This window comes from Ambystoma mexicanum, chromosome 2q (assembly GCF_040938575.1).
Source record: "Ambystoma mexicanum isolate Mex_15411 chromosome 2q, UKY_AmexF1_1, whole genome shotgun sequence".
Classification (NCBI taxonomy): Eukaryota; Metazoa; Chordata; class Amphibia; order Caudata; family Ambystomatidae; genus Ambystoma; species Ambystoma mexicanum.
In genome coordinates, this window is record NC_090924.1 from 542475243 (window position 1) to 542498116 (window position 22874).

The window sequence follows — 22874 nt, forward strand, 5'->3', positions numbered from 1 at the left end:
GTTATTCATTATTCATTGTAATTGACAGCATGTCATAAGCGACACCATTTTATGCCTGACACCGAGGGACAGTCCTGCCTTATCAGATAGAGAACTTTTTAATCTGGTACCTGTAGCTGTACATTATGATCATTGAGTGACTATGCTTGGCACTCGGGAGTTAAGGTTTTGAAAGAGGTCCACCAGCCACAGTTTTTGGGCTGGAGTTGCTTTTCTCCCTAGGGGTATACATTTTTTAAAGTGCTCATTGTGGAGCGACCCCAGCTTTACATAGTATTAGACATCCGAGCAAAAATCCATGAATGAAACGACTGCGGCCACCCATGAGCCAATCTCATCATGACGGTAACCCATTACGTCTAGGGTAAGGGTTAGGCCAATCTCATCATGACGGTAACCCATTACGTCTAGGGTAAGGGTTAGGCTTCAGCGGCCTCTGTCAACAAATGCCAAATGTCATACACCAAGGCGATTGTCAGTCTCATTTTTTTTGTTTGCATTCACGTCACCACTACCTGGGCAATCTAGGCAGTATTATTTTTTGTTTTTAAAATCCTTAGACAGGTTTGTAATTAACACAGAAATTCCATCAAATGAGGTCCTTTGCTTTTGGCTACAGTGCCATGCATAAACTGTGTGTCTCGAAGCCAGCAATCACCTGACCCAGATGCATGTTCAAGGTTAACTTAAAACTAAACAGAGACTTTAAAAATATATTAGAGCCCCTCTGCCCCCTGGTTAAGTCACTCCAGCATTATATGTTTAAATAAAAGTGTACGAGGCTGCAGGCACCCTCCCACACAGCCTTTACTCCTTTAGGTTGCTTCCCGTTTAGACAAATGGGGCCCGATCAACTAAGGCTTTTCCTCAATGTCATGGGCCAAATGTTCACGCAATCGTGGAAAAGCCTACATTCGACAGGTGGCAGTAGTCACAAAAATGCAAAAAGCCGCACAAGAGTGAGTTTCCACGGGCACTTTCATGCCACACGCAGAATCATGCAGGTCAAGGGGCATGCCAAGGATGTCGAATGCACCTTCTCCAGCGAATCCCACTTTCAGAAAAGGATTCGCCATGGGATGCACCCCCTCTGCTGCACCATTCCCCTGGTTTCCCCGTCATATGTTCAGACTCCTGTCTGCATTGCCCTGCACCACAAATAGAAAGGCCCAGGATTAGCATGAGCAATCCTAACTTTGCTTACTTTTTGAACCCTGAAACAGAAGATGAAATTTAAAAATGGCACTCATGTTCCTTTTACTGCCTGTCACTGCCAATGCGCACTCAACAACCACATGGGGGAGGGATGATCACAGCCTGTAACCCACACAGGTGCTGATGTCCAATGCAAATGTGCAGTCAAGCAACAACTACCAATGCAAAGAGGCAATAGCGCAGGTCCCACTTTGCTGCTGCAAGTTCGCAGTGTGCCTGGGAATTCCCTAGACCACAAATCTCTTTAGTGAATGGCGTACAGAAGATGTGGGAGTAGAACGCGAGGGGCGCTATACTCCTTGCATCCGTTGCTAGAACTTCTTCTTGAATGTCTATCTGCTGGCCTGCATTACACCAGGTGCATTTAATAAACGGGGGAATACGCCACCAATAAGAGAGACCTGGCTATTTGAAAGATTGTGTAAAGGTTCATCACTCGGTAAGAACCACCAGATCAAATGATGGGGTTTGCCCATCTGTTCTTAGGAGTAAGCGAGCTAGAGGCATAGGCTGGCCCTTTGCCGTTCAAGGCGCCACGCTGTGGAACAGACTTCCGAAAGTTTTACACACAGAAAACTATTTGTTGAAATTTAGAGAAGGATTGAAAACCATCATTTTCGAGTAACTAACGCTAGATGACTGCTGCCCGTTTCCCTCTTTTCTTTTCTTCTTTTTGTCTTGCTTCTTTTCTCTGCGCCCTGATGCCTGCAGGCTCTGTCGCATTGTAGATGTATAAATAAATAAATAAAAATGAATAATTAAGTTCTCTAAGGTTCGCCATCATTACGCTGGGGAGGAGCCATGCAATCTAGGCAGAATTGTGAGCGTATGCTAATCGTGTGCGGGCAAACTACATCCGGCATATGTATGTATTCCCACTGCAGCATCATCAGTGCCTTTCATGCACATTGGATGACATCAATGTAGTTATATTTTGGTTTTGCTTGCTCGGCAATGCCAACTTTCATCATGAAAAATCTGTTTGTTTCAAGGCATGACTTCTGGCAAAGATGTGGCAAGGCAGGTTTGCTTAAGCAGAGTTGAGCAGAAGACTGAATATGTGAATGCCTACCTCCAGGAGTGGCGTGTCACCAGGATACCTTGAACTGAGGCCCTGGAAGTCCCTCCCACTCTTGTCCTGATGTGATTTAAGGCGTGGGTTGAGTCAATGCAAACCTTCACCAATACATCATACCCAGAAGACCTGCTTCGTTCCTGGGCAGCCTGCCTGCAGAATCATGGCGGCCAGTGGTCCCTTTCATGGGGCTTTCTTAAGTCTAGCTATATTCTCCAGCATATTAGATAAAACGAATGAGGAGGTTGGGGGATGGGGAGGCAACAGGTCATGAAAAATACAATTTCGCGTGCAGTTTGCCTACAGGATAAGTGCTGGCTAACGTAAAACAGTCATTAGTTAAGGCTTTTGTGAAATGGCAATATTCAACATGTTTTATAAAATGAACAAGGGATTTTGTACTTATGGAATGTTTACTGGGCGCTCTTCCAAAGGGTCCATCCCTTAACCACTACGACTAAAATCTAGGAATGGCTGGAAGGGTCCATGTGACAGCAACGCTTTCCCGAAAGAGGAACCTGGCATATTCTCGCAAACGTGCATGTTGTAGACAGAATATGCATCCAATGCTTAAAATCCAAGGACACATTGCTCTGCGTGAGACAAGGAGCAGGGCAACAAACACCCCTCCTTTCAGGATCTTGACAACCGTTACCAGGAAGTCTTGCCTCATACCACAAAACGTACATGACGTCACAGATGGGTGTCTTATCGTTTGCACAAAAAATAAACCCACCTTGCTCTACCCTAAAGCACAGGGTGTGTCTGCGGGAAGGAGTGGATACATATGGAGGAACATGGCTTTCAGGATCCCAGCAAGCACCCAGAATGTGCAGTTTTTCTTTTTTTTAAAATCTTTTTTGCTGACCGGCCAACACTCTGGAAACAGAAGTCAATGAAAAGTGACACTTAAAACAACGCTCATACATGATGATGATAAGGCAAGCCGGGTGGCCTGCTGCCTAAATTGACGGCTCTGCAGCCTAAGGTCGTGCTTGTTTTAATCTTCCTAAGCAAAACCCCTGCAAATGGCTCCAAGATGCCATGTGTCTATTTCCTCTTTGGGGTGGGGGGATAGAGACTTCCATGGTTATCCCCACTGTTGAGTGCAAGACTCCTCAAGCACCGCATTGCTAGAAAGTTCGCTAGGTGGATAAAATATCAACCACACAATTATTCTGTGCGCACTGATCAGGGGTGGACTGGCCTACAGGGAATTCTGGAGATTTCCAGGTAGGCCTCTGTACCCTGGGCCTCTTTTGTGCGGTTACCTATTTTATTTCCACAATTTATCACAGGAATAGGGTTGGGCTTGTCCAGAACGTCTAATATGGGCCACTTTGAACATTATTTCCAGGGCCTCTTTTGGTTCCCAGTCCACTCCTGCCCACACTAGACAGTGTGCGTTTAGGGTGCGCTTCCAGCTGCGAGGCGTGGCACTTGATCTCCTGCAGGACAACCAGAGAGGAAATAACGCCTCCCAGCCCGGGTTACAGGAGTGCAGGTCGCTGCTTCCATGTTTCTTCACCCTTCGCCAAACTGTGCCTCCCGCGCATGTTAATTAACAACGGGTGTTTTTAACCGTCTATGTTTCCGGCTAAATTGGGAGCTGAGAGGAAACATGTGCGACCAGAATGTCAGTCCTTCTGTTCGTGAAGAGAACTTGGAGCGTCCTTTAGGCGATACTGCTGTGGTGGAACTTACAGCGGGGACGTTATTTTGTGTGACGCAGAAAGCCGTTGAGGTGATTTGTTTATCACAGCGCAGCCTTGGCTCCTGCCGAGAGCCTCGCGGGGAGCACGTCCCTCGACTGTCCCCGCGGAAGCAAGAGCACCGAGGGCCCCAGGGCTTTCCTCTGTTCATACAAAAACACCTCGCCACCTGGCGGAGCTTCATGGCGACGCAGTGCACTGACATTCGACCAAATGAAGCAATACTTCTCAGATCCATGGGTTATTGTGTTATTATGACCAAAAACAGGAAACCTAATCCTGCAAGACGCCGATGACAGGACTATATAGATATCTAAATAAACAAATCAGGTACAAATACTGCCATTGCCCGGATACTTTACACAAAATACTAATTGTACACGTACTTTCCCTTGATCATGCACGTAAGTACTCCGCTATTTCAGGGGAACACTCACTGCTTCTTAGAACACAAATGTTGATATTTCTCTACAGCTTTGGATTTTCTTTCCTTTTGAAATATCCATGAATCCAATGCAGGACAACGTCCTCGCCGTTTTGGGTTCCACACAGTCTCACAAACACACGCCCTGGTAGTTCGGTTACAGTGATTCTGAAAACTGAAAAAGTCGCCCTGTTGCCGAGGGTTTATAATGCGCTCAACTTATGACAGGGGATGCCTGATAAATTGGGTCAGAGACAGGACGACTGCAGCCCCTTTTCATTAAAGCCCAGTGGCTGGCATTTACTTCATGCTTGGGCAGGTTTTTCTATATTGGGAAGACAGATTTGCATCTGAAAGGCACAGTCTAAACATCAGGCTATTCGATGTCTGTGCACCTTTCATTCGACTTTCTGAAAAATACGTGTGAAAATGTCAATGCATTTGCCTTTCAAATTGACCCAGAAACGTACTGGCGCAGTAACAGAGCAGTGAAACACGCCGCGCTGTCAATAGAAGCTGCACTTAGAGAGGCAGAACTTAAGGGAAACCTTTACAGGTGGGGGCTTACCTCGAGGCGCCGCGTGCAGGGGGAGCCTTCCACTCTCGGGGGAGCCTGGTGTTTTCCTGTGGAAGCCGCGAGCTTGCCAAACAGCCAACAGCCACCCAGTTTGTTCCTGCTCGACTCCTGCCCAGTGGCCGGTCGCAGAAATGTGTAACTGAACACCGCCCTGCGGGTCCTTCCCTCCTCCCACCGCACCTGCAAGACACACCCTTGCCATCCCTTCACCCCCAGACACAAGCGAGGCCACGGTGCCAGGTGCTGGGCAGAAGGTTTCGCCCGAAAACCGTGATCATTTAGCGGAGACTGCGCAAAAATGACTTTATTCGGAATTCCTGTCACCCAGCTGAGCTTTACAGGCGTGCGCACAGTGCCAGAAGGGCGGCAGTGATAACACATTTCACGGTACATTTTAGTAGAGTCTGGGGTAGCTGCTGTTTTGCTGACAATGAGTGGTGTTTTATGCAAAGAGCAGCGAGAGAAAAACATGTCCCATCAGCAGAAGCTGTCATTTTGATTCTGAAACACAACAGTAATCTTGAAAAATATAATAAAATTAGAAATGTGCACAGACCTTGTTATACTGAAGCCTGGAAAATATACAGCATGTCACGAAGAGAGGGGACTGGGGAGAAGCAACGTGACCCAGCAGTTCGGGTTGGACTGCCCCTCTTTGGGGTGGGGCCAAGATTGATTTGCATACGGCCTCTCCCCATCTGTAATGACGTGCTGAAAAACGTGGTTCCGAGTATTTCACTGAAAAGTTACAGTGGTAATGATTCATTCAAAACTACCCATCTCCCTTCAGTGCTCCATGAAAATTGCCTGTACTTTTTAGTGATGCAGAAAATAATGGCAACTCCCGACTGTAAAGGCTAATCACAGGTTTCATCTTAAAAATGTGGCAATTATAGTGAAGAACAGTCTTTTCAGAAAATGTTATTTTTTTGCTGGCTCCCCAATATCAGGAAATATTTTCATTTATTTGATCATTTATAGCGCGAACCGAGCTCCAGAGCAGCGGAGCGCTATGCAGCGCCTGGAAGCCAGCATTCGGCATAGTGTTTTTGACAATGGCGCGTACTGTTGGCGGAAGTGGAGACACATGTGTATTTCGTTGTGCAAGAGTTATTTTCTGGATAGCTAAAGGGCTTGGTCAAGGGGTTGCATCAGTGTTGTAGGGCAAGCGGTAGGAGAAGGACGAGACGCGAAGGGTAGAACAACTTTTTTATAGATATTTGACTGCACCCCCAATGAGCTGCTTTCTCTGTACCCTACCCCGGTGCCGGTCATTCACAAAGTCAGACAAGGTGCACACAGCATGAGGGAGGGGTTGAAACAAGAATTGGATAAAATATTGCAGAGCGAGGTAATAGAAGAGAACAAGAGTTCAGAATGTCTGGCACCAGTTGTGTTAATATCTAAAGGAAATGGCTATATCAAGTTGTGCATCGACTTAAGAGACCTTAACAGGAACATATGGGTAGACAGCCACCCACTGCCGAACATAACAGGAACATTAGCTACTTTGGGCACAGCAAAAGTGTTTAGTGTGTTAGATTCATGTTCTGCCTACCACCAGCTCACATTAACAAAGCAATGCCAACACTTAACATCGCTTAGCCTTTAGGGGCTTTCCGATTTTGCTGCGGACCATTCGGCTAGCCGCAGTGGCTGCACCCTTTCAAAGAATCATGGACAAGATTGTACAAGGGATTACGGAAATGTTGGTGTTCCAAGATTATATTTTAGTTCATGATATAACTGCAGAAGAGCAAGATGGTACACTCCGAGAGATCTTTAGGAGATTAAGGAGTGCAGTACTCCCCATTCAGAGGAGTAAGTGTCATTTAGGAGTGGCAGGAGTTTAGGACATACATTAACCGCAATATGTACCCAGAGAAAGTTCAGTGGAAGTGATCAAAATGGTTCCAGCACGACAGATAAAGAACAGGTGCCATTATTTCTAGGACTAGTGGAATATTACCACAAATTTGTAAAGGATTTTGCAATTAGAATTGCACCTCTCAGGGCTTAACTCAAGAACGGGGCACAATTTCATTGATCAGTTATATGCCAGGAGAAATGTGAGTGCATTAAATAAAACATAGCCCAAGACCGCACCTTAGGGAATTTCTTTACAAGTCGCTTCACACGGGTTACAGTAGATGCCAGTGGTTTAGGACTTTGAGCAACATTGACACAACATTCTGAAGCAATGGGAGAATGCGTAGTGGCAATTGCATTTTGGTCATTAAAGGAGGCAGAGATTAAATACTCTGGTATTTAGAGAGAAGCATTAGCAGTATACTGGCCTATTTTTGATTTCAAGTTCTATTTGTGGGTTGCCAGATTTGTGGTGGGATTGAGTCATAAACCTGTGGCATATGTATTTTCGACAAGGGATGGAAAATTACGTCACAGTGAATATCAAGATGGTAGTTAGGATTACAGTCATATAGCTTTGAAGTGGTGTATTTACCAGGCATCAAAAATGCTGCGGCTGACTGCCTATCAAGGTTACACAGAAGAAAACGTGTCCCCAATTGGTGGCCCCCTGCACACCCTCTAAGCTGGTAATGCAACCAGTCAGAATTTGTCTTAATAGTAGCAGATTTCATAGATCAAATTAATTCATCGAAGGATTTGATATATCCAATAGTGGAAATTCATTGTAAACATTCATTATGGTGTGTCCAATTTAATCAAGATTTACATCAAAAATACAATTATAACAAGCAAAAGGAAATTCCACAAAAAGTGCCAAAAAAATATAAATTATAAGAGCTCAATGCGTTTCGGGAATAGAAATTCCTTGTCAGGAGCAAAACAATTTGTGTGCAGTCTTTTGTTCAATCTTTAACCTACAAATTCATCTCCAAAGCAAATTAAAGACTAATGTCAATGTGCAGTCTTTCAATACATATACTTAATATTCAAGAGCATGTCTGTTCACAGACAGTAGGCCAACTACTGAATGAATAGAGAGTACCACCTTGACTGTTGGAAGTGGTACATCTGTGTAGTGGCGATCACTGAAATCCCAGTAGTATCTTTGTCAGAGTGTAGCAGAAGCTTGTTTTCTAGGGTTCTACTGGGTCTGTCATTCACATGGCAAACAATGGCTCGTAAGTATGGTCATACGCCCAAAAGAAATATATTGGTAACTGTGGGACTAGGTCTAAGTGCCTACCTCTGTGCTCATGAGTGTGCATACACAGATGTGCAATCGCTGTTCTAGTTGGTATTCTAATTCCGTTTGATTCTCACTCTGAAGGTAACATGCAACCATAAGCCTGTAGACTATAGAAGTCTCGCCCCTTATACGTTCACCATATCTGTCTTTTGGGGACACTTCAATCCTGGTGCTTTTCAATGGGAGGAAAAGTCTGTGAAGTAAGAGAGGGCAGGAATGCTCTGTTTCCATGGCGATGCAACACGATGTTGCCACACGCTGGTCTGGTGGATACTGGTCAGTGGGAGGACACGCCAGACTAGCGGAACCTGCCCATCCGGCTGGAGATGCTCCGCTGAAGGAGCAGCTGAGAGGATCACGGCCCCTCCCTTGAGCCTCCACGGCCCCTCCCTTAAACTTCCAGCCATAAGCAGTGGCTGAGTCATTGCAAGAGACACTGCAGAGGAGAAGCTGTGTTCTGCTAGCCTGAGGCTCAATTCTTACAAGGGCCTCGCCCAATGTGGTTCCACTTTACCTGAATAGCACAAGTTTCAAGGTGTGGGTGGAATAAGTGCCGCTGCCATGAATAATCACCCCAAGAAGCCTCGGGGCTCAATTCACAGACGCGTTTTATAATGGGAAAACCCCAACGCTCTGTGAAAAAGGGCCTGGGTGTTCTCATTGGGGGTCTGCCTCAACCTGCTTACCCCTTGACTTGACAGTTGCCAACCCCCCTGCCGGCCGATGCCCATCAGTCTATTGTGGAAGACTCTGAAGGTTTTTGGAAGAAGAAACGAGGGATATTGACAAATCAATTTTATTCACTTGAGCGTGTGCTCACAATGGGTGACAACTGCAATCTGACTCTGCGGCTGTGCTGATTCACAAATGTCAATCTGTGCACACACACACATACCTGCCGCTTGCACACAGATTCGGTGCTTTAAATCACTGCGCCTACAGAATGCTGGCTGTGGGATTGCCGAGGGGTGGGCTGGCACAGTTACACGCGCATTCCCGATTCTCAAAGGGACTGGCTTTTACATTTGACAGTCCCTCCTCTCATTCCTCTGCATCTGCCACGCCCTGATGCAGACCTGGGACAGTGAAATGCCCAGTGCTGCCACTGCTCTTTTCAGGTCCCTGGCAGCAGTTACTCTGCGCAAAATAGAAACACCCATGCTCGACATGAGCGTTTCTGTTATTCTTTTAGCATTTTCTTTCTTTTTAAATAGAGCTGGAAAAGTAAAACGTGCATTTTCAGTGACGCCCTTTAAGAGCCATCACTACAAATACACTCTGTGAACGCAGATGGGGAGATGGCTGTCTAGAGCCCCCCACCCACTTGGGGTCAGTCATCTAATGCATGCGCAAGTGCGTAGGCTACGAGACACGTGTATTTGCATGGAGGAGTTGGATGCTGCCCCCGCCCCCGCACTCCCAGCACTGCTTTACCTTGAAGTCCCTTTTGCAAATCAGAGACTTGTGGGGTGACATCAGTGCAGGAGAGATTGAGGGGGCACACTGCCTTCACATTTCTTGGCCTCTAGATTTTCATGAATTGGCACCCATGGACTTTATGCAATCTTTGGCATCTTGCCATGAGCAGTGATAGATGTTCTCAACATTTGGAAAAATATTAAGAACATAAAAGCCAAGATACTACTATTGCCCTGTTTTTGTCTCGTTGTGATTTGTGTCAATGTGTGCCCTGATGCCTGCGGGCTTTGGCGCGTGATAAATAAATAAATACAATAAAATAAATAAAATACCGAACCATGCACTCCACATCTTGAGCAAATATTAAACATTGAAAGAGAAAGGTGCATTTTGTGAGCATCGGCAGCTCTGTGTATCTTTCTGTCAACAGCCCTGTTGTGAATATCAAAGTGCTGGGGGCCTCTTCACCAGTGGACCCGCACTGCGTTCACCAGCACGAGTGCTCTGCCGACCTCTGCGGTTTAGTGTCTGAAAGGCACCCACCAGGCCATAAGAACGTTGAGGGCCCGACTCATGGAATTGACTTTGCACTGCCAACACACACCCTGATTCATGGAGCTGTGCAAAATGTATTTTTGCAGTGCAAAGTGATTTTGCACTGACTTTGCACTGTAAAAATACATTTTGCACAGTTCCATGAATCAGGGTGTCTGTTGGCAGTGCAAAGTGACTTTGCACCGGGTAAAAAATTCCATGAATCGGGCACTGAATGTCATACATGTAGGAGTAGTGCGCCACTTGTTGAACTTCGATATGCTGTCATGCTGGAGATCAGCAGAGCTCCAAACTGAGGTTGCAATGTACGTTATGATGCTATGGCAAGACAGACTTGTTCCAGCTCAATTTATTCCCTGAGAGACGATCTTTGGAGCATTCAACAGGGCTTGCTCTACAATGCGTGCAAGGGCAGAGAATGAGGTCCTTTCCTTCGGACTGAAGGGGGCCAACCCATGCATGCACTAGAAAAAAGTTCAGAGAATTTCAAACTGGATCAACAACTCCACGAGGAGCCAGCAAAGGTTCATCTAATCGTCAAACACATGGTATCTTTATCTGCGTCCTAAAAGCAGTCCGTCTGTTCACAAAGGTACGAAGGTACCAATCTGGCATTATAAAGGGGAAAATGCAGCACAGCTTCTTAATGTTGCCACAGTATTCCTTCAGAACAGCCTGATCCTGTTCTTCCATGATGCCACCTTCATGAACCATGTGAGCCAGGCTTTTCACCAAACAAATTAGATGCCTCCTAAATATCAATGGGAGATGGAGCATGACAGCAGATTCCTCCGTCCGATTGGATCACCCCCATTTTTCTCCTATTAAGGTGGAACCAGCTAGAGGTTATCCAGGCATTTTTGACTATGCATGGCCTGAGCCCAGAATGGTGTCGAAGTGTGTTATCTACATAAGCATGGCGATCAAATATTCTAAAATAATATTGCCCCTGTTAGGAAAGATTTCTCTTGACTGCACCTTTCCTTCCATTTTAATGGACCCCCAAACTTTTTGTTTTTAGTTTTGACCGTGGCCTGTACTTTTTACAGTGCAGTGAAGCTCTTAAGCTTCACCACTCTTTTGCTCATCTGTTATGGGGAAACTGACATGTCCTTCAGGTTGTCAGTACTGGGAAATATTGTTTCCCCTAGTCTTGTTACTTAGTTGCTACTTTTAGTAACTATTTATCACTTGTGGTACCTTTTTTTATCATTGTTCAATGCATCTTAGAATGAAGTACAATGGAGTACACTTTTGTTTTTGCCCTAGACTAACACTCAGGGGATTTGTGGTTACTATAGGTGTGCTAAATGGACAAGCCGGTGATAGCAGGGACTTCTATTTTTAATTTTTTTTTGCTTTTCATTTTAGCCTTACCACGTTTACCACGTTTGGCTACTAACTGTGGCTAGTGACCAAACACAGCTATGCCACTAGGTTCTTTGCTTGTCCTTTGGCCATCTTGTCTTTTAGACTTCTTCCTAGCCTGTGAGGCCTGGAAAATCCTTATATGGTCTTCGAGTGCCCGGGAAAGCAGAGGCTTTTGGCGGGCTACTGGAGGGCTATGTGTGTTTTCTGGCAGGATGTGGGCTAGGACTGTCTGGTCCTGATCAACAAATTGGTTTCAGTGTGTCTGAGTGTTATGCATGAGTGTTCCTGCCAGTTTTCCGGATTTGACCACTGCTGGTGTGTGTGTGGGGCTAGTTCAGCTATTGGCTAGTGGGAGTTTCTGCTCTTACCTGGCTTTTGGGATAAGTGGAGGACCCCTACAACCACTCTGGAGGGCCCCTGGAGAAACCTGAAGGAGCCAAGACTCCTGTCCAGCTGTGGGACCCGGGAGGAGACCAGTGACCCGTCATTCTGTATTCATCCACATTTTAAGGGCTGTCCTTCTATGGGTAGGGAAAGGCTGTCAGGGGAGAAGAGTGTCGGTTATGACGCAGGCATGGAAAAGGTATTTTAACACCATTTTATATTTTATATTTTCTGTTCATGGTCACTTTCATTCATCACAAGGAATGTACTACTGGGTCCGGCGAAGCCGTAATGACCCGGGAATTGCCCATTTGCGGGCGCCGGAAAAAAAATGATACCGGCGGCAGCTATCGTAATGAGGCCCATTGTCCTTTGTCATGCATTCTACATATTACGACCATTCAGATCCAAACCACATCCACATTCACTGTCACTGACTCCTGTCCCTTGTCGTGTGATGTATTATGCATATGGCCACCCAAATTATCTTGTGTTATTGTTTCTATTTTATTTGTACATTGTCCAATCATTCCCATACTCTTAAAATTGGTTCCTTATATTATTCGATTTACAGCGATTAGTGCCAATATCGTGCTGACACATTTTAATATTATTATTTCAGTATGCGTATCTCGATCACTCCCACTATGCTGGTTCGTGCTATCCATATAACTTAATGCTTGAACAATCATCTGCCTAAAAGCTAATCTTTTTATAATTAGTATCTGCGGTACTGCTCCTCCCTTTCATTTGCTAGGGCTTACTGCAAAATTATAGATGCAGTCTCTCTGCGTCCGCTCGTAGATTCGAATGGTGGCGTCAGCCGCCATGTATGAAGCTTCTGCTGGTTACCATGGTTGCGGGTATTAGTCTGTCCTCTATTTTCCCTCATCAGTTCTTCAGGCGCCATGTTTTGGGCTACTATTTGCGCATACCAGTATTAGCCAATTGATGTGTTCCCATGCTTACTGTTATATCTGCCGTAACTGTGCTTTTATGTTCTTAACTACGTTATTTCGGAACAAAATTCGCTTATTAGCTATACTTAGTGTTTTTCCACATGTTTTAGTCCTAGGGTTGTTCATACAGTTCCCACGCTTATGTTATTTCTACCGCTAGTATGAGTTTATGTTATTAACTACGTTATTCCAGAAAAGCATTGTTTATACATGTTTTGGTCATAAGATTCCCAGTCGAATGTTTTCGCATGCCAATACCGGTCCCCATCTGTATTTAAAAAAATGATATGTCTTGCTGCAATTCTCTCATCCTATATGTGTGCATATTTTATGTATTAATCATTCAATATGTCGCCTTCCGCCTGACTGGCGTATTCTTTAGGTTATGTGCACTCAGAAAACCTGCCCATAGCGAGTGTCTTCCTACTCAGGTCTGGTCTTCGGTATGGCTTTAATAGATTTTTCTGGTCATTGTTTTTTTAAACCCATTCTCAAAAACATACATCCTTATTGCTCAATATCTATTTCTTCAATCCATATTCATACTTTTGCCACACATTTTTCAAACCAAACTAACCACATTTCTTTCGTTCACATTTCTACACTCTTCCCACAACTGCCAAATCATTACAACAGTTCATAGAATTTTAAGCTATTTAAGCTAACCCTTTACAGAAAATGCACCATTGCATTGTGCTTATTTAATCCAAATTCTATTGCTTTATATTTACATATCGGTTGTGCTTCCGCTTGCTTCAGCAATGCCTCTCTGTTACCTCCTCTTCTTCCAAGTTCTACCTTCTGTAGTCCTATGAATCGTAAATCTTGCTTATTGTCCATTTGATGGGCCTGCTGCCAATGCTGCGCCAGTGGTAGTGTCATGTCCTGGCTCCCAATTGATGAAATGTGTTCACGTACCTGTGTCCTCATCTCTCTTCTGATACTTCCTATATATATGCGCTTGCATATGCAAATTATAGAGTAAATAACGTATTTTGACCTGCAATTAATATTTGCTTTTATTCTCATTTTCATTCCTCTTGCTTCTTGGAGCATCCTCATACTATCATGTGCATATTTGCATAGCGTGCTTGTTCCTGAACCCTTTCTGCCCCACCCCTACCATTCTTCCTTCTACCCCCAACTCTTTATTATTTCCTGCATTAATTCCTCTTGCTTCTTGGAACATCCTCGTACTGTTGTGTGCGTATTTGCATAGCATGCTTGTTCCGCACTTCCTGAAACCTTTCTGCCCCACCCCTACCATTCTTCCTTCTACCCCCAACTCTTTATTATTTCCTTACCAAACTTACCTTGGGCCATATCTCCCAAAGCCATGCCAAATTTAATTTTCCTCAACAGAACCACACCTGTGTCTCTGACCAGATCAATCTCCTCTGCATGTATTATCACCCCTTCCGGGACCCCATAACTCTCCTTCAGCCCTGCCAACATGGGCAGCAGCTGATCCAATCGAAGCCCCCCCTAAACCCAACCATCTCACAAGCGCCACATTGTAACTGCACACCAATTGAGTACCAAAAATCCTTTTCTCCGCCTCCTCCCCACCCATTTCACAAATGAATGACCAACAATCCAAATCTGCGGCATCTCCCCCGTCCTCCGAACCTCATCTGCAAAAGAAATGACATTGTCACTTTCCACTCCTCAACCTCCCGGAACCTCCAGCCCTCCTCTTTGCCCCCATGTCCCACTCTCAGACAGCCCCTTTTCCCAGATCTCTGATATACCCTTTGTACTTCCCTGAACTCCACCGACCCAAGCTTTTAACCTCGTCCTCCGATAACCCCAACCGGCTACCTTCAGATGCCTCACCCATCCTGAACGAATGAGTTCCAAACTCCTCGCGTTTTCCCCCACGGCCACCAACGCCTTCCTCAATACTTCCAACACTTGAGCCGCCGACACTACTGCCCTGTCCTCATGCTGGAAAACCAACCCCGATCTCCCCCACATAACTCCTTCCAAGCCAAACCTGTCCTTACCGAGCACAGCTCCTTACTACCCCAACCCAGCAACACCCAACAGCCCCTCCCGTTTTGATCCATCTTTGACCTCCTGATTTTAACATCCAACCCCAACTCAGAGAAATAAATATCCTCCCACTGCAGACCACCTTCCCCTCCTTTTCCCCCCACCAGTTCGGACACCCTGAACGCCCCAAAAAACAACCGCATAAAACATGCTGAAAACATGCCCCCTCCCGAGCCGACCAGCAGACCCCATCCAAAGCCTGGCATAATCTAAGTGCTGAGACTGGCCTCCTGCTGTCCTGCTCCCTCCTATTCTCCCTCGCCCAGCCATCAAACATCCTGCTTGCCATTTCCCTGCCGCTAGGCTGGAAGCCCCAAAACTACTTCCCGTAGAAAGCAATGCCCGCCAGCTTCCCGGCTATTGTTGCTTTCGACCATCCTTTGTCCATACACCCCAATAGGAAATTGACCACATCATCCCTTCTTCGCTCCTCAGCATCCTCCCTACCCTTCCAGCTACACGCTCCCCCTTTTCTGAATACCCATTCCCTGCTGTACTCCACCCTAGACACCGGGGCCAGTGAACCCTCCACTAAAGACAGTGCTCTCAACTTCCTATTTCCCACAGCTCCTCTGAGATCTGCTCCCCTCTCTGCTCCGCTCCTGGTGCCAGTCCACAGAATCTCTGCCATTGAAAATGAGATAATGCATCAGCGGTTCCATTATCCTTTCCTGGCACGTGTGTCACCCTAAACACTACATTCCATTCCATACAGCGCAACACAAACTCCCTCATTAACCTCGCCGCCCTCTGGTCCCTTGCCGACTGCCTGTTCACCATATTAACCATGCATTCATTGTCAATTTTGAAATTTACTTTCCTGTTCTTCAATTTCTTTCCCCATGATTCCAATGCAACCAACAAAGGAAAAAATTCCAGAAATGCTATGCTTCTCCCTTCTTTCTGCCATCGCGGTGGCCACTTTTCTGCGCACCATCTGCCCTCCCCCCCCAGAAAAATCAAAATCCCTGTGCGCCTGCCGCGTCTGAAAATATTTGCACTTCCCATGACACAGGATCTCCTTGTAACCACATGGACACCTTGTTAAAACCTTCCAGAAAACAAAGCCAAATTCTACAATCTTCCCGAACTGCCCCCGGCACCCTTACCTGATGATGTGGGCACTTCACTCCCACCATAGACCCCGCCATGTTCCTACAAAGAGTGCACCCGGGCCCACTACCCTACATGCAAAATTCAAATCACCCACTAACCTCTGCATCTCCACTAATGTCATCTTCCGTGAAACTACCACCCTCTCCAGCAAACCTACCTGCCTGCTCACCTTGTCATGTGGCAAGCGTGAGGTCCTGACCCCCGGATCCAATTCGATCCCTAAAACGGTCAACACCACTGACGGTCCATCAGTTTTGTCCTCCGCCAACAGCACCCCCAACTCCTGCATCAGAGCCTGAAAAAACCCTAGCATCTTCTTGCATTCCAGTTCTTTGCCCGCCCCACTAATGAACAGAAAATCATCCAGGTAATGTAATACACCTTCCGAACCCGAGCTATATGTAAAAACCCACTGCAAAAACGAACTAAAATGCTCGAACAATGCGCAAGAAATTGCGCAACTCATAGGAAAGGCCTTGTCTATGTAAATGCGATCCTCAAATTTCATTCCCAGCAGCTAAAAATCCCCCGGGTGCACCAGCAGCAACCTAAATGCTGCCTTGATGTCGCACATGGCCATGAATGCCCTGCAACCCGCTTTTCTGCACCAGACACAACGCCTGATCCACGCTTGCGTATGACACCCCACACTCCTCTGGGGCAATAAAATTGTTTACCGACATGCCCTCTGGCCACGATAAGTGATGTATCAATCTAAATTCCTCCGGCACCTTCTTGGGCACGACCCCTAATGGGGACATCCACCAAGTCACCCGGCACATCTGCAAATGTGCCCTATCACTCTCCCCGCTACCACCTCCTTGTGCAATCTTTCCCTTACCACTTCAACATTTTCGCTAGCCGACTTCAAATTCTCCACCCAGCGACGCAACCTTGGACCCTGGTAGCCTAACCTAAAACCCTCACGAAAACCCTCACCCAAAATCTTCACTCCTTCCCTGTCCGGGTAAAAGCTAAGCCACTTCTCCAGAACCTCCACCTTAACTGGCGTAAAAGCCTTTCCCCACAACCCCTCTTCCCGCTCCTCGCCCTCTCACCCCGGCCCACTGTTGGAAACATTGGGTGATTTGATGCCGCCCTGCACACTAGCTGCACTCATGTCTGAACTTACACACTGTCCTTGTGCAACCTTCTGTATTGAAGGCCCAACATGCTGCTGAGGGCTGCCCTCTGCCTCCTCCCCCCACCCTTTCTGGGGTGGGGTGACCAAGAAAGGGCCGGTAAGGCACGGGTAAGACGCTCGCTTTGTGTAAAGTTGGAGCTGGCCTCGTTGGCTCCATCCATTGCAGCCAGAGATCCATGTCGATCTCACCCCACACGGCCTGGCTGTCCTCTGCCATCCTTGCCCTGAACTCCTCGTCATATCATACCCATGCAAAGCCCCCAAAACTCGTGAATGCCTTCCTTATCACATCCATATATTTCAACAGTGCTACGCACCTCTCCGGAAACTTCTCACAGTAAACACTTGCGTAAATAATAAAAGCTGACGTCCAATTCACGATCGTAACCGGCACCTTTGGACGTGAGGGCTACTCCTTCTCCTCTTCCTTAGACCCCGCCTTCACTCGTACTTCCTTATGCATGAGATTAAAAACATCAACAAATTCTTCTGCCCATATCTTATCCTTTGTTGCCCCGATCAAATGCGCGCCCAATGGCTTCATAATGCCCATGTATGGCAAACTTTTATCCTTCTTGGTACCTTTCCACCTCCCACTCCTCCGGGGCCTGTACTACCTCAGGTGCCACAGGCTCATCCACCTTGTCCGTCTGCACCTCCAATAAGGATAGCCTCTTCTCCCTCCCGACGGTACTCTTAAACCCTTTTCTCCCCCTGTCACCTGTGCCCCAACCTCTTCCCTTCCTGCCCCCACCTCATTTCCCCCCTGTGCCAAGCCGCTGACCACTTCCTTTCCCGCTCACAACTTTCTGCCCTGCCGTCGCCCAGCCGCAGTCTGGCCTCCACTCCAACACTCCTCATCTCCTTCCTCACCGGCCTCCTGCTGCAGGGACAAAACATATCAGCAGTCTCACCTAACCAGTTTCCCCGCCGACCCCTTGTGCCCCAACGCCCCCGCTCTTGGCTTCCACTCTCCCACATACTCCTCCCCTTCGTCATCCCTGATGTAATACCATGGCTGTTGCGAGCACATGCTCGGGTTGGGCAGTTCCTCCTGGTGTGAGCCCGGGGCGTCCACCCCGCCACTCCGTCGGCGTCTTCTTGGCGGGGCTGTAGGAACCCCTTCCTGGTCCTCCCTTCTTGGGCGAGGGGTCCTCTCCTCCACCCTTTGGTCCTCCATGCTGGGGGCCGTGCTGCACCCTCTAGTCTGTCCTCGTAAGTCTTGTGGTTCTTGAACCCTCTCCCGTCTCCTCCTCCGGAACAGCAGGGGCTGTAGTGTGGATGTCCTTCTAATAATCTCCAAGGCCTCCTTCAGTGCCTTGGCATACACCAGTCCCTTCTTCTTTTACCCTTGCCCCACCATGGCACACCAGAAATACTCGAACTGGGTGCAAAGAATGCCCCTTGCTGATCTACCCCTCAATAAACTAGCCCCCAAGCCAAAATGTTCCCTGTGGGAACAGCCTGCTGCGTGGTAGGGGGGTACCAGTCTTAATTGACACCCCAAACAATTCCCCCGATACCCTCCTCTTAAATCCCCTAATTTATCTGTCTATACCCACTTATTGGCCAATATTAATTTAAACCTCCTCCTTTTATCTATTTATTTATTTTGCTCACTGCAACCTGCAATGCAAATAAGCCTACCCACGGGCTCCCTAACCTACTAAAGCAAACCCCCCCCCCCCCCAACAGCTAAATTGTCCCCGAGCTGCTTGGCTGCCCCTGCTCTCAACCAGCCAATGGGAATACAGCTCTACACCGCCCCCTAGTGGCGAGATAACAGCACCACACTGCTGTGCCATGTCAATGCAAGACTGACGTGCCAATGTTACCGAAGTTCTCTATAACGAGTGCAGCCTCTTTAAGGGCTCTGCACTGCCGGCGTTCGGCCCACCCCAGTACTGCGCTGCAGTGCACTCTGAGCCGGCCGACAGGGATCTCGCGCCCAGCTTATTGGATCCCACTATGACCACCCAAACAGGGGGCGAAATATGCCCGAGTGCATCCTGCACCCGCCTGGCCGCATTTCCCCAACAAGCAAAACTGTGGGGACCGGCAGCTGGTTTGCTCACCCAACGCCACTACGAGGCGCCAATGAGACCGGGTTGGGGCACCCTACACATCCACTGCCCCTCTGATAAGCCCACACTACCCAAAGGAGCCAGCCAACTGAGGAGCCACTCGGAAACACAGTACGGTTCGTGGTACCTTATCTACGGTACCCCCGACTATGTTTATTCTCTTAACACTAACACAAATGGAAAATCCTAATATATATCTCTACCCGCCCGTCAATACCTGTCGCTACTCACAAAACCCTGCCTCACCTCTGCCAACCGACAAGCGAATAGGCCCACGCAGGGAAGGCTCGGGAGCAGGCAACCAGGACAAACGCTCATCCTCAACTGTCGCCTGCTCCCGAACCTTCCCAGCCCCCTCACATAACCCCCGACGACACACTATGTGCAGGCCAGCTCACTGGCCTGTGCAGCGCCCAAAACAAGTCAGGGGGGAAATGCTTTGCGTTCCACCCGGGGCCCCCCTTCTGGAATAACATAATTAATAACATAAAATCATAGTAGTGGTGGAAATAACAGTAAGCGTGGGAACTGTATGACGAACCGTAGGAATAAAACATGTGGAAAAGCACTAAGTAAGCTAATAAGCGTAATTATTTCCGAAATAACATAGTTAAGAACATAAAAGTACAATTACAGCAGATATAACAGTAAGTATGGGAACACACCAGTTGGCTAATATTGGGATACGCAAATAGAAGCCCAATACATGGGGACGGACTAATACCCAGAACCATGGTAACTAGCAGAAGCTTCACACATGGCAGCCAACACCGCCATTCGAATCTAGGTGCCGACGCGGAGAGACTGACAGGGTAATTCATAGGCATGTCTCCCTGCACCCCCACACCCCAGCAGTGCAGGGGCAGCCTCCACAAGGCCCCCACTCATGTCTCCCACCACCCCCACCCACCAGCCACCAGGGGCACCCTCCACCAGGCCCCCACTCATGTCTACCATCACCCCCACCCCCCAGCAGTGCAGGGGCACCCTCCACCAGGCCCCCACTCATGTCCAACTCATGTCTCCCACCAACCCCACCCCCCAGCAGTGCAGGGGCAGCCTCCACAAGGCCCCCACTCATGTCTCCCACCACCCCCACCCACCAGCCACCAGGGGCACCCTCCACCAGGCCCCCACTCATGTCTACCATCACCCCCACCCCCCAGCAGTGCAGGGGCACCCTCCACCAGGCCCCCACTCATGTCCAACTCATGTCTCCCTGCACCCCCACCCCCCAGCAGTGCAGGGGCAGCCTCCACCAGGCCCCCACTCATGTCTCCCATCACCCCCACCCCCTAGCAGTGCAGGGGCAGCCTCCACCAGGCCCCCACTCATGTCTCCCACCACCCCCACCCCCCCAGCAGTGCAGGGGAAGCCTCCACCAGGCCCCCACTCATTTCTACCACCACCCCCCCCCACACCAACGACTGCACCCCAGCCAGCGGAGGATGTGCAGGCAGCAGGAGGCAGTGCACGGGCAGTGGCGCAGCAGCAGCAGCAACGTGGTGGGAGCCATGATGGCTTGGGGCCTTCCACATCGGAGGGTCAGGCATCGGCCGGAGGGCAGGAGGACCCAGGATGGGAAGTGTCTTCCGTGTGGCAGCGGTTGGGCCACGCCATAGATGCAGAGCAGCAGCGGGCGGAAGAGGCGCGGCTCACGATGGTCAGGGCGGAGAACTCCATGCGGAGGGCCCTGAGGCCGGCCGAGTGCCTCGAGGCAATCCGCAGGGAGTTTTTGGTGAACATGTGGACGGCCCTGCAGACCCTCGGGGCCATGGAGGAGGACCGCCTCCAGGACATTGAGCAGGAGTTTGATGATGCCCTGGCCCGGAACATCCCGAAGTGAGCCGTCGGACTAGCCCGCTGCCCTTGTAAATAGTTCTATAGTTAGTGTTAGGTTTCCTTTGGTTTAGCATTTTTTTTGGACCTTTTGGACAATGGGCCACATTTTTGTATATAGTTTTTATTTTTAGGTAGTGTTATTAGATAGGTTTCATTTCTTCGGTTGGGATCATGGACCCTGGATTGTTTATCTGTACATAGTTGACTTTTGGATTTTCAATTTTTTTTATGATTTCCCCATGGAGCAATGGTTTTCGATTTTAATTTTCCATTGGATTTACTTTTGTGGACTGTGACTTTGGACACCTTACCTTTGCATTATGATTTGTGGTTTTGCATTATTTCACGGACCTGCTGTTTTTTTTTTTAAATTTCTATTATTGTTTGTTTATTTTTGATTCAATTTATGTTGCTTTTAATACATATTTTTTCTTCAAAGTTCAATGTGTAGTATAATCTCATTGGTTTCATGCATATCATGATATGGGTTTTGACATTCACTGACACCCATTGGGTGTATGTGAGGGACATGTGTTCATTTCCAAACTTGCAATTGGGGTTCTAAGCCATTTCTAAGTGGGTGGATGCAATACTCGGGTGGGTGTTTGGCATTTGGAGGCTGACCATAAGGGCCAGGGATCTACATTGTGGTGACATGTTGGCTGGGGGACATGAGTGGGGGCCTGGTGGAGGCTGCCCCTGCACTGCTGGGGGGTAGGGGTGATGGGAGACATGAGTGGGTGCCTGGTGGAGGGTGCCCCTGGTGGCTGGGGGTTGGGGGTGCAGGGAGACATGAGTTGGACATGAGTGGGGGCCTGGTAGAGGCTGCCCCTGCACTCCTGGGGGGTGGGGGTGATGGTAGACATGAGTGGGGGCCTGGTGGAGGGTGCCCCTGGATGCTGGGGTGTGGGGGTGGTGGGAGACATGAGTGGGGGCCTGGTGGAGGGTGCCCCTGGATGCTGGGGGGTGGGGGGGGTGGGAGACATGAGTGGGGGCCTGGTGGAGGGTGCCCCTGGATGCTGGGGGGTGGGGTGGTGAGAGACATGAGTGGGGGCCTGGTGGAGGGTGCCCCTGGATGCTGGGGGGTGGGGCTGGTGGGAGACATGAGTGGGGGCCTGGTGGAGGCTGCCCCTGCACTGCTGGGGGGTGGGGGTGGTGGTAGACATGAGTGGGGGCCTTGTGGAGGCTGCCCCTGCACTGCTGGGGGGTGGGGGTGCAGGGAGACATGAGTTGGACATGAGTGGGGGCCTGGTGGAGGGTGCCCCTAGATGCTGGGGGGTGGGGTGATGGGAGACATGAGTGGGGGCCTGGTGGAGGCTGCCCCTGCACTGCTGGGGGGTGGGAGACATGAGTGGGGGCCTGGTGGATGCTGCCCCTGCACTGCTGGGGGGTGGGGGTGGTGGTAGACATGAGTGGGGGCCTGGTGGAGGCTGCCCCTGCACTGCTGGGGTGGTGGGGGTGCAGGGAGACATGAGTTGGACATGAGTGGGGGCCTGGTGGAGGGTGCCCCTGGATGCTGGGGGGTGGGGGTGATGGGAGACATGAGTGGGGGCCTGGTGGAGGCTGCCCCGGCACTGCTGGGGGTGGGGGTGGTGGTAGACATGAGTGGGGGCCTGGTGGAGGCTGCCCCTGTACTGCTGGGGGGTGGGGGTGATTGGAGAAATGAGTGGGGGCCTGGTGGAGGCTGCCCCTGCACTGCTGCGGGGTGGGGGTGCAGGGAGACATGAGTTGGACATGAGTGGGGGCCTGGTGGAGGGTGCCCCT

The 22874-nt window shown here is 48.8% G+C and overlaps 1 protein-coding gene across 2 annotated transcripts in view; it reads right to left on the reverse strand.

Annotated features, from left to right (window-relative positions):
• The window catches only part of VILL (villin like), a 354049-nt gene extending 348399 nt beyond the window's left edge, over positions 1–5650 (reverse strand). The window contains exon 1 of one of the 2 annotated variants that reach the window (XM_069647691.1): positions 5560–5650. The gene's annotated coding sequence lies outside the window, so the exon portion shown is untranslated. Of the gene's footprint in view, positions 1–4994; positions 5135–5559 lie in introns of those variants that run through there. The other variant, XM_069647690.1, reaches the window with a different exon arrangement.
• Positions 5651–22874: the final 17224 nt, after the last annotated feature.